Source organism: Zootoca vivipara, chromosome 10 (genome assembly GCF_963506605.1).
Source record: "Zootoca vivipara chromosome 10, rZooViv1.1, whole genome shotgun sequence".
Taxonomy (NCBI): domain Eukaryota; kingdom Metazoa; phylum Chordata; class Lepidosauria; order Squamata; family Lacertidae; genus Zootoca; species Zootoca vivipara.
This window is the reverse complement of record NC_083285.1, coordinates 37,377,178-37,389,336: the sequence shown is the minus strand read 5'-3', so window position 1 is coordinate 37,389,336 and position 12,159 is coordinate 37,377,178. Positions and strand designations below refer to the sequence as shown.

Genomic DNA, 12,159 nt, shown 5'->3' with positions numbered 1-12,159 from the left:
AAGATACAGTAGACTCCATTTTCAAATATTCCACAACAAAGCCCTAAAACCAATAAAGTATAAAAAGGCAAAATAAAGGGTAAAGCCCTTATTTTAGGAACATTAAAATGAAACCATTGTGTCCTTTGTCGTTTAAAAAGCCATTCAAGATCACATGATAAAAAGATGCTGCATTAAATTAAGTAGGTCCCACCCCCCCACCCTGACTAAATAAAGATGTAACTTGTCTTGCTTTCAACAGTAGTGGGCAGAAAAGCTGAGAGGGCTTCACAAAACCCTCCTGTGTTAGGGAACGGAAACTCCTAATGAGATTAGTTGGTGTGTGCAGACATTACTTAGCCATGACTAAATGGGCTCTCTTCCTGCAGCCAGTGGAAAATTCAGGGAACTTTTTCCTCCTGCAGCATCAGAGTCCCTCTAACCTTCAGCACAGCCAGATCCAAAAACAACTCTCCAGTCTCCCCCCCACCCCCACCCCTTTTTAAACTGATGGTGTAAAATATAAAAATGGAGTGGGGAGGGGGTTTGGTGGAGGCAGAGGGTGAGAGTGAAGGAAACTCTCCAGCTCTCGCTCTCTCTCAAAACTACAAAGGAAACTGTAAAAGAGCAAATACATAAACCTGCGAAGGAGAAAACCACAGAGTTTCTTTGTGAGCTGCAGTGACTCATTTTCAAGATGTTGTCTGCTGCCAGTTTCAAACCGGAAGCGCATGGCAATTAGTCTTGCTGTTTCCAGACAAGCCAGAAACTCTCCCAACACTCCTCCCCCCTCCTCCTCCAAAGCCCCTTGGCCGTTTCCTCCTCTCCTTGCAGCCCCCAGCAATTTGCGCTGCCCTTAAGCAAACTGCTCTAATTCCTCTGGGCTCTGGGCTACAGTCTGGAGTGCGGTTCCCCCCCGGCCCCCATCTCGCCCCGCTCCTTCCTTCTGCGCGCACACACTCAAATTCATTGTCTTAATAAAACGGCCCATGTGGCAGCAAGAGCAGGGACGCCGCCGCCGCCACCACCACCTCGCTCCCAGGTTGTGGAAACACATAAAAGGCGCACATACAAACTCGTGTCTTTCCCTCTCCCTCGCACACCCCTAAAGCGGTTCATGGCGACGCAGCGCCTTCAGGGTGAGATTAACTCTCGTCTCCTCGAGCCTGTCAGGCGGCGCGCCCCCCTTCCAGCTCACTCGCTTCACAAAGGCACTGGCCCCCACGCCGTCTCCCCAAACCTAAGGCGACCCCTCCCCACCGCCACCAACACGGGCAGGCGCGCGCTTCGAGAGGCGCAGTAGCACCCCCAGACTCCCATTTCTCCAGCCAAGTTGGACGCCCCTCCTCACACCCCTCTTCCCCGCTCGAAAAGGGAGCCCCATCTTTAGCCCCCCCTCCCCCCAGCGTTTGTTTTTTTTGTCAACGGCAGGTGGAGACTCCTCCACATTGCCATATGCACAACAAGTAGTTGACACAACACGCGCCTCCTGGGCTGCCCTCCTGCAGAAGCCAGGGACTCCTTTCTGCCCCCCACATCCCGGGAGTTCCCATTGCCCTCCCTCTCTCTCGCACAGTCCGAAAGGGCGACGTCTCGCCATTCTCTCCCGCCCTCCCCTCCACAACCCACTTTGCTCCCTCTCAGACATTTTCCAACCCCCCTGACAGATGGCACTTCTGCCCCACAGCAAAGAGCTACAACTGGGGCTTCTGGAGCGGCCACTCGCTCCCGGCACCCGGGACTCTTCTCCCGCCTCCCCCGGCAGCCCCGACCGGATGCCTAGTGGCGGGGCAGGGATCTCCCCCACCCCCCACCCGTGGCGCGATACTTTTCGCCTTTTATCAGGGAAGATGGGGGGGGGGAGAGAGAGAGAAACCGCCTGAGCGCCATCCCATGCAGTTCCCACCTGTCTGCCCCTCGCCCTTTTCTGCCTCCCCACTCCAAACTCTGCCCAACTTTAAAAAAGCTTACATACCCGGAGTTTTGTGGGCTTCTCCGATCTCTCCTCGCAGGTTTAAAGGGAGCTGCGTAAAATCCCCCAGTTTTCCATACTGACAGTCCTCGAAAACGCTCTGTTGCTCTTGTAATGAGATCCTGATCCCCCCTTGTTTCTTTCTCTCTTCCACCCCCCACCCCCCCGGTTGGTGTGTGTGCGAGAGTGAGAGAGAGAGAGCAGGAAGTTGGAGCAGTCAGACAGAGAGCCGGCTCACTTCCTTTCCTGCATTATTCCCCAGGCGGTTTGCAGTCTGTGTAAACAGGCTTTTCCTCCCTTCTCCCCTCTCTTTGGCCACTGATGTGCAGCATTGCTGTAATATAAGACACACACATAGTAAAAGGGTAATGGCAACTTCACTCAGACGCAGACACGAACCAAGGAACTCCAGCAGCTCCCTCTGACCTCCACCTCTTCCTGTTCTGCACCCCCGGGGAGGAGCTTCAAACAAGACCAACAAACTTGGCTCATCAGCCACAGCTACTAAAAACATGAGGTGGCTTCGCTGAAAAATAATAATCCAGCTTTCCCCCCAAAATGCTGGGATAACAGCAAGCTGGAGTCATTTAACTTGCAGACCCGGCCAGAGAGATCCCACATGCACACATCTGCATGTTAAATGCTGTGTTAACAGAATTATACAATAAGAGAGTTCTATTCATAAGCATGCATGTATTAATATCTTTACTAATACAGGGTAAAGGTAAAGGGACCCCTGACCATTAGGTCTAGCAGCAACGAATATTCTGCATTTTCTGTGTTATTGATTAGGGTGTCTGGACTTCAGCTGTGCTAATTGCTGTGTCCCTTTTCACCAGGCTTCATACTGACAGAGGTGCTATAAACTGCTAAATTAAGACACAATGGGGCACTTCAAAGACAACCTTCCGTCCCTTGAAATGCAAAATCAAACGGTTTCTGAGCCTAGTGACCCGGCACAGAAGCTCTGCAATCCAGGACACAGGCCGCTGAAAATTTAAGGGGCTACTACCAATGCATAGGACTGTAGTCTTAATTCAGTGCTATGACACACAGTAATTTAAGGAACAGCAAAAATTAACCACTTAGAAGCAGTGATGTACTATCAGATTCAGCATTTACAATCCGAATGCCTCAGAAAGAAGGTGGTCTGTAAATAAAATGTAAGTGAAAAGGGCAAGACAAGAGTGTCAAATATATCCAGAACGCTTGTTGCTTATTCAAAACCAAAATAATGGAAACAAAACTCAGCCAGAATGTGCACTGCAGATTAGGAAAGGTACCATCAAATTCTAAGAGAATACCAGCATAGTTATAGAGCAAAGCCAAGGAAGTTATTAGAGGCCAGAAGGCTTCCTTCAAAAAATGGAAGCCTCCCCCAAATTAAGAGATAAAGGAACAATATATATATATATATGATCTAGCCAAAAAATGGTAGCAGAGCGTAATGGGCTGGTGCAAGGGGAGAATTTGAGGATCAATAATAACAAATATTTAAATTATTTAAAGACAGCAGCAATCTGGCTAGGAAGGCAAATCAGTTGTTGAATGACACAGAAGTAAAAGGTGTGCTAAAGCAGGGTAAGGGGATTGAATAAAAGCTGGATGAATTCACTGGAAAAGATACAGGGCAGATATCAATGCCTAAACTGACTTTTTCAGAAAGGAAGTCTGAGGAAGTGATGCAAATTGGGTTGACCAACGATAAAGGTCTAAGCCTTACTGACAAATTGAAAATGAACTGATTACCATGGCAAGAGTTCTTGAAGAGCTCACCTGTGAAGTTGCTGGTCTTCTAGCAAATACATCTAACTTGTTCCTATACCAGAGGACTGAGAAGCAGCCAATACAGTAACAGTTTTAAAAAAGGGATCAGGAAGTATCCAGGACATAAGGGGCTGCTAAATTTAACACCTGCTCTACAAATATTGGTGAAAAGCATTATTAAACACAATATTAACAAGCACGTAGAACATAGTGGAGCTGGCCAGGTATTGTGGACTACAAACCTCATCAGCCCTGGCCAGCAAAACCTGTGGTCAGGGATGATGGGAATTTTCAACACTTGGAGGGTACCACTTTGGCTATCCATGATATACATGGTTTTTGTTTTTTTAAGAGTCAGCATGCCTTCTGCAAAGGTAAGTCCTGTCTCAGTAACTTTTTAGGGTTTATTGTAAGTTTCAGCAAGTAGTGGATGGAGGTAGGTGCAAAGTGATTTCTCCTAAAGCAAGAGAAGCCAATGTGGTGCCCTCCATACACTGATGGACTACAACTCCCATCATTTCTAACTACAGCCCTACCTTGGTTTTCGATCAGCTTAGTTCCCGAACATTTTGGCTCCCGATTTGGTTTTGGAAGCCAAACTCCCGGAACGGATACCATTTGACTTGCAAGGTATGACTGTATTGGCAACGCTGGCTGGGGCTGAAATAAATTGTAATCCAGTAATGTCTGGAGGACATTATGTCAGCTACTGCTGGTGCAAAGTGATTAGGTGAAAATTCCTGTACAGGGAATGCCATCAGGAGCTGAGGAACTTCGTAGTTCTTGAGAATGCATGTGCTATAGGGAGGCACAAGCAGTGGCGGAGCTTCATGCTCCAGCACCGGGTGTGTGTGTCGGAAAACAGGTGTGGGTGGGGCTGGCATGCGTCCCGGGGGCGGGGGGCACTGCCCGCAGGGGCGTGGCGTGCGTCCTGGGGGCAGGGCATGCCGTCTGCAGGGGCATGGCGCCCAGCGCGGGCGGGGGAGCAGCCGTGATGCACCCCACCGGGATTGCGCTGCCGGGGCGATGCGCTCCCCCCCACACACTCCTCTTCCTCTGCCAGTGGGCACTAGTCTCTCAGACTGCAAGTTCTAGTGTTTCCTGTACAACTTACTTTCTGTGTGTATCCCCAGCTTTGTTTATATAAGGGCGAGCACATACTACTCAGAATGTTGTCTTTCTTGTTATTACAATACTTATTGACTCTAGCAAATCTTACAAGGCCTGAACGCCCCATATAAATAGTACAGGGAAATAGGTTTGCAATAACATCCTCAATAATAATCTACAAGTTAGCCTCTTTTTTATTCTTTGTAGAAATGGCCTTGCAACCAGGGCAGGCCCCAATGAACCTCTGATCCTAGGTAGAGTCCTCTTTTTCCACCCACATGCTTGCTTACAGCAAGGTTCCTCTTCATACTGTTATGAGTTGGTTTGTGTGTTAAACTGGGTGCCAGACCCTTCTAATCCCTGGATCCAGCAAGTGTTAAAAACTACCGGTAATCAAGCCAGGCTAGCTTCCTGATGAGGTGATCGCCTTGATGATGGGCCATTAAGAGAACAAATGAAAGAGGGCTCTATGTGAGACAATAAATGGGTGGAGCCCGTCCCACAACTCAGAGATACCGGTAGTTAGAAGGACAAGGCTTGAATTTAGAGTTGAGTTTTGCAGTGATGGAACCAAGAAGCAAAACAGCAAGCTGGAAAGCCAGAGACACAGAGCAATGGTTGATTTCTCTTTGAATCCAAGGCTGCATTTATGGGAGAAACAAGACCCTTTTAGGGTGTTAATGCTGTGAATTGTAGGCTCAAAATAGTATATATGTGTAAATAAACCACATATCATAAAGACACCACAGACTCATTTCCAAAAGGAAACACAAACCCCTGGAGGTAAGAGCATTGTGTTAGTTGTGCTGATCAGAGCAAGCACAATTAAATTTGAGCAGAAAATTCAGTGGTGGTTGTTTTTATGCTCCCTGCATGCAGGCATTCATATAATCATAGCATTAGAGGGCCCCTTCTTCTAAATCCAAATCTCTGCCATTCAGCTCATTCCATATTTCAGTTGTCCTCTGTATTTTCCTGTTGTCTCAAATTTAGCATGATGAAGATGGATTTCATCACCCTCATAATTCCTGTTCTCTTACTTAACTGCTGCTGTCAAAGAGATCAGAGAAGCAGTAAGGTTGGGGAGAGGAGAGTGAGGGTATGGGTGTTTAAAACATCTCCCCACTATTTTCCTTTTCAGAATTCCCTTCTTCAATTCAGGTTTCTGATTTTCCTGCAAAGAGAAGACTACAAGGGAGCATTGTATATTCCCCTTTTAGACAAAGAGCACCCTGGATATGTGTGTGATTTTGATCAGGAAAATAGAGAGTGAGGTTAAACACCCCCTTGGACTGCTGCTCTGACCAAATTGACATCCTGAGCAGCTGCATTTTTTGCTACAGATATGCCATACTTTTAAAGCCCATTTCCCCCAACGACAACAAGGATCCTGGGAGCTTTGTTTACAAAGCTACAATTCTCACAACCTTTAACAAATTTCATTTCCCAACATTCTTGGAGAGACAGAGAGAGAGTGCTTTAAACCGACAGTTTCTTAAAAAACACAAACCACCAGGAAATCCAGTCACCTATTTGTGAAGATGTAGCATAAGCTGCAAGAAAAGCCATCAATGGTTTGACCATTCATTTAGAAATCTTTTTTTTGAATCTGCCCTATAGTGGTGTGAACCCCTTTTTTATTGACATGAGGAAGACATCCTCCCAGATTCAGGCTCTGAAGTTCACCACCTGTGCTACCTGTGTCTAACTGGATTCTGACATGTCAAATATTTATGGCTACCCCAATTCTGTTTTTGCAGTCTGGACCAGGGAGAAATCAAAAGGGGGTTCTGGCTGGCTGCCACACATGACTAGTTGACTGAGGACTCAGCTACACAGTTGCAAATGAAACGTTTTAAATGTGTTGCAAAGTGCATTATGTGAGCTATGCCAAATTCAATGTATTTTTTCAAAACTTTTGTCTGTGTAGATTCAGGTGTGTAGATTCCACCTGAGTTTGGCTTGATGGGTCAGATGTGCAGGTCTACTCTGTAGTTTCAGGAACTACTTTTCAAACTGAATCATCCAAATTCTCAGTTTTTGAAGGGATATTTATCATCCCTTTCTGACTAGTCAAAGCTAAATTTTACCACCACCACCCAAAAAAGTTGCTATATTTTTCATAGCAAATATGAAGATTCAAATCTAATTAGGAAAGGACATTAACTCTTTTTAGAAGTCCTACTATGCGGGTGGTGCTGTGAGTTAAACCACAGAGCCTAGGGGTTGCCAATCAGAAGGTTGGCAGTTCAAATCCCTGAGATGGGGTGAGCTCCCAGTGCTCGCGCCCTGCTCCTGCCAACCTAGTAGTTCGAAAGCACAGCAAAGTACAAGTAGATAAATAGGTACCGCTCCAGCGGGAAGGTAAACGGCATTTCCGTGCGCTGCTCTGGTTCGCCAGAAGTGGCTTTGTCATGCTGGCCACATGACCCAGAAGCTGTACGTCGGCTCCCTTGGCCAATAAAGCGAGATGAGTCCCGCAACCCCAGAGTCGTCCGCAACTGGACCTAATGGTCAGGGGTCCCTTTACTTCCATATTAATTTAGGTGGGAGATTTAGAGACCACAAATAGTCATAGTAATGCCTGCCTTATAGCCAGCATGCTGTTTTAAACTTATATATATTTTTACAAAATGAATATGCTCCCTAAATGATTGCTTTAATGTTAAAACACTGTGCTCGTTCTAATCTTATTTGCTTTAGCATGTTTAGCAGCACACCTTTGTATATGACTTTTTTTTAAATATTGACTTACACTGAAAGACTTAAGCAAAAGGAAATCTAACAAACTGCTGGTAATTTTTGGCCACTGTTTATGTTTGAACTTTTCTCCTTCTTCCTGTAGAAACTTCCGTATCCTCTTCCTGTGTCCCTGCAAAGGATTGTACAATGCTGAACAAGAAATGCTACATAGGCAGTACTCCACCTTTCTGCTTCCTGCAGGGATATCCTTTTCCTTGCAGAAATGTTAAGAATGTAATGTTCCTATCAAAATGTTAGTTTATTATTTTGCCTCTGTCCATTTCTGAATGCATAACTAGATAAAAGCTAAATGTATATGCAACCATATAGCATTCATTTTCCGTATGAAACGCTCACTGTCAAAACTGGATCTTAAAAAAAGAAATTTAATCAAAATGACTAGAATCCCAGGATCTTATCAAGAATGCAAGCCCAAGATAAATGAGAAAAGGGTGGGTAGGCCTTTTCTCTTAATTGTTTCAATTGAATGAACAGGAAAAGGGGTTGAGGAGAAGGCTGGCTTTCTACCTATCTGACACCAGAGTGTTATTAATTAACTCCACTATAGATTTGTCGGTTGCAGGCTGAACTTTTAGTCTGTTACACCTCCCCCCCCCCCCCGAACCCTACAGCTTTTATCCGGATGTATTTTCAATAGCCATTTCCACAATCACTCTGCCAGAGTGCGACTGGTTTGGTCGCACTGTGTGTGAAGCCTCAGGGGTGCTGTGGGGGGTGCCGTGCCGCAATTATGATGTACAATGGAAGGCAAGAGATGAGGGGGTCATCAATTTTTTTGAGGCCCCCAAATCTTCCACTGACTACTGTTGTAAAATCATATTGGGGGGGGTTGCAGGACACCATTACTAATGAACAGAGAGGGGTGACCGAATCTGACAGCTGCAATTACCCAGAATCCCTCACAACAACACCTTCTTCACCTCTGCTCCACTCCAGAGACCCGCACCCCTCCCACTCGGATGCAACCCTGCCCTAAGGATCAGCATATGCACACATTTCCACATGACTAGCAACTTGGGAGCCATAATTCCCTGTCAATGGTATCTCATCCACAATGGAAGACTCCTCTGAACAAAAGACAGTGATCAACTCTTATGAAAATGTTAATTTCTCTTTGTGTTTAGGAATTCACACCTGGGAGGGGTGATAGGACTAGGAGAGGTGTCAAAAGTGCTCAGATTTCTACCTTGAACCCTCCTTTTTTGTGAGGTATTGATTACATAGCTGTGATGTAGGAATGATGTATTGGGGGTGTTTCTTGGTGATGGGGAAACTGATAAAAGTGGAGGTTCTCTTTTGTTCTGGGTTCCTTCCTCGTTCTCCTGCGTGAGGGGAAGGACCCTGTTGCAACAGCAAATAAAGGCTTTGCTTCTCAAACTTCTCTGGTTGGCCTCTGTTATATATTCTCCGACCGATGGAGAACCCAATAAGGCTCTTGTGTACCCCATAAGGGAATAAGAGCAGATTTTTGCTTAGAACACTCTGCAGACAGCTTAAACACACACAAAATTAGAGTGCACAGTGCATGTGGCAGACAGAAGCCTGAGTTGTTAATCACAAGAACAACATAAGGGTTTGTACACCACTTCTCAGCTCATACTGGGATCTAGATATGTTTCTGCCTTATGTGATCGACCCTAAATACCTGCCAGTAGCAACACACTACTTAGATAACCTTCATTGGGGAACGTTCATTTATATCAAAGGAAGTTTCAGACCAGAAGGCAAACCAAAAGGTAAAGGTAAAGGGACCCCTGACCATTAGGTCCAGTCGCTGACAACTCTGGGGTTGCAGTGCTCATCTCGATTTACTGGCCGAGGCCCAGCATGACAAAGCCACTTCTGATGAAACCAGAGCAGCGCATGGAAACGCTGTTTACCTTCCCACCGGAGTGGTACCTATTTATCTACAGTAATACCTCGGGTTACGAACGCGATCCGTTCCGGATCGCAGTTCGTAACCCGAATAGTTCGCAAACCGAGCGCGATGGGCGCCGCCATTTTGCGCATGCGCAAAGCGCGATTTTCGCGATTTTAGCGCTTTGCGCATGCGCAAATTGCGCGGTCGCGCACGTGCGGCTTATGCGCGCGCGCGGCGAAAACACTTCCGGGTTTGCGCAGTTCGTAACCCGAACTGTTCGCAAACCGAGGTGGTCGTAACCCGAGGTACGACTGTACTTGCACTTTGACGTGCTTTTGAACTGCTAGGTGGGCAGGAGCAGGGACCGAGCAACGGGAGCTCACCCCGTCGCAGGGATTCGAACCGCCGACCTTCCGATCGGCAAGCCCTAGGCTCTGTGGTTTAGACCACAGCACCACCCACGTTCATTTATATCAAAGGAAGTTTCAGACCAGAAGGCAAACCAATAGTGCATCTTAAATTAAGGTTATATGGAATATATATATTTAAAAGACTCTTATCATCATTGAAAGAAGGGGCCGGGACCTTTTTCATACTGAGGACTATAAAGTATTCCCTTCTGGACAGCCTTTGGGGGGTGGGGATGGACAAATATGCGCAGAGCAGCAAATATACATTTTACATTAAGCTAGTTATCCTCCATCCAGGCATTAATTATCAGAGTTCAATGACACCTTTTAGCCAGGTAGAAACATCCTAGGAGGGTGCAAAGCAGGGCTAGTAACACACTTGGCCTAGGGCAGGAAGTGGGGGTATAGTTGAGGAGGAGGAGGAGCTCGGAAGAGTACAAAGGGCTAGATAGAGAGGCCCAGAGAACTGCAATTTACCTCTGAATCAGAGGTTCCCTACCCCTGGTTTACAATATGCGATTTCTGAGAAGCTCCATTTTTCTCTTTTCCTCATGTTAAAACTTATTCGCCCTAAGGACTAATCTACACTGGTCATTAAAAACGTTAAAAATGTGTTATAAACATGTGACACCAGATGGTGCTGTAGAGCAGCAAGCTGTCGTCAATATAAACTTGCATTGAGAGCTATGCTACTTTTTTAAAAATAGCGTTTTCCAGATCAGCATAGATACAGCCTTACATTCAAGTTACCCCATTCTTAGTATTGATCTGTGACAGGAATGTTGTTGTTTAGTCGTTTAGTCGTGTCCGACTCTTCGTGAGCCCATGGACCATAGCACGCCAGGCACTCCTGTCTTGCACTGCCTCCCGCAGTTTGGTCAAACTCATGTTCGTAGCTTCGAGAACACTGTCCAACCATCTCGTCCTCTGTCGTCCCCTTCTCCTAGTGCCCTAAATCTTTCCCAACACCAGGGTCTTTTCCAAGGATTCTTCTCTTCTCATGAGGTGGCCAAAGTATTGGAGCCTCAGCTTCACGATCTGTCCTTCCAGGGAGCACTCAGGGCTGATTTCCTTCAGAATGGATAGGTTTGATCGTCTTGCAGTCCATGGGACTCTCAAGAGTCTCCTCCAGCACCATAATTCAAAAGCATCAATTCTTCCCCTTCATGGATCAATGCCTTGTCGTGGCGAAGGGGCTTGAATAACTCAGAGAAGCTATGAGCTATGCCATGCAGGGCCACCCAAGATGGACAGGTCATAGTGGAGAGTTTTGACCAAATGTGATCCACCTGGAGAAGGAACTGGCAAGCCAGTCCAGTATCCCTGCCAAGAAAACTCCATGGACAAAGACAACAGTGACAGGAATAGTACTGACTAAATCAAGAGTTGCATTGGAGTCCCTGACTTGTGGTGACTCACTCAACAATGCCCTGCTTTGGGCAAATTTCTCTCATGCATCAAGAGGGCACCACATTGCCTAACCCTGCTCCAGTCAAACCTCGTTTTTTGAATGTCTCTGCTGCCGAACGTTTTGGAAGCCAAACGCCAAAAACCCGGAAGTTAATGCATCTCGAAAGTTGAATGGCTTCCAAGTGTTTCGGAATGTTTCGGAAGTTAAACAGGCTTCTGGAATGGATTACCTTTGAAAACCGAGGTTTCACTATATAAGATCTGCCCAACACTCCATCTTGACTATTTCTAATTCTGTTGATACAGTATTTATATTTCCAGCTCCCCATGTGCTTGGACTGCTAGTGACCTAGCACTCTTCTGTTACAGCCCTAATGATATTTAGCTTTGCCTTTTTTATTCTCTTGCACTCACATCTATTTATCTGAGGTGGGAATTATGTTGTAAAGAAGCCCTATTGCTTTTAATGCGAGCACTCAAAGAATTAATATCCAGAAAGAAATTAATTCCCAGCTAGCACATTATGCAACGAAATGAAGAGGACAACTAGATCTGAGGAAGTCATATGAGAAGTTGCATCCTTTTCAGCTTAGAGAACAAAGAAGAAAGTTGGATGAGAGATGATAAACAAAAAGCACAAGGAACAGGACGGTCCATTACATCAACAGTAGGATTTCCATGTTTTCCAGAATCTATCTTGTCTCCCAGCCTTCAAATAAAAATGAATTACAGTGGTACTGTACCTCAGTTTACAAACACAATTGGTTCCAGAAGTCTGTACTTAAGCGTACTTAACCTGAAGCGAACTTTCCCATTGAAAGTAATGGAAAGTGGATTAATCCGTTCCAGACGGTCCATGGAGTACTTAAACTGAAGCGTACTTAACC

The 12,159-nt window shown here is 45.9% G+C and overlaps 1 protein-coding gene across 1 annotated transcript in view; it reads right to left on the bottom strand.

Annotated features, from left to right (window-relative positions):
• ELK3 (ETS transcription factor ELK3) overlaps window positions 1–2,398 on the bottom strand; it is a 48,908-nt gene extending 46,510 nt beyond the window's left edge. Inside the window, exon 1 of the mRNA XM_035127167.2 lies at window positions 1,955–2,398. The gene's annotated coding sequence lies outside the window, so the exon portion shown is untranslated. The remainder of the gene's footprint in view (window positions 1–1,954) is intronic.
• Window positions 2,399–12,159: the final 9,761 nt, after the last annotated feature.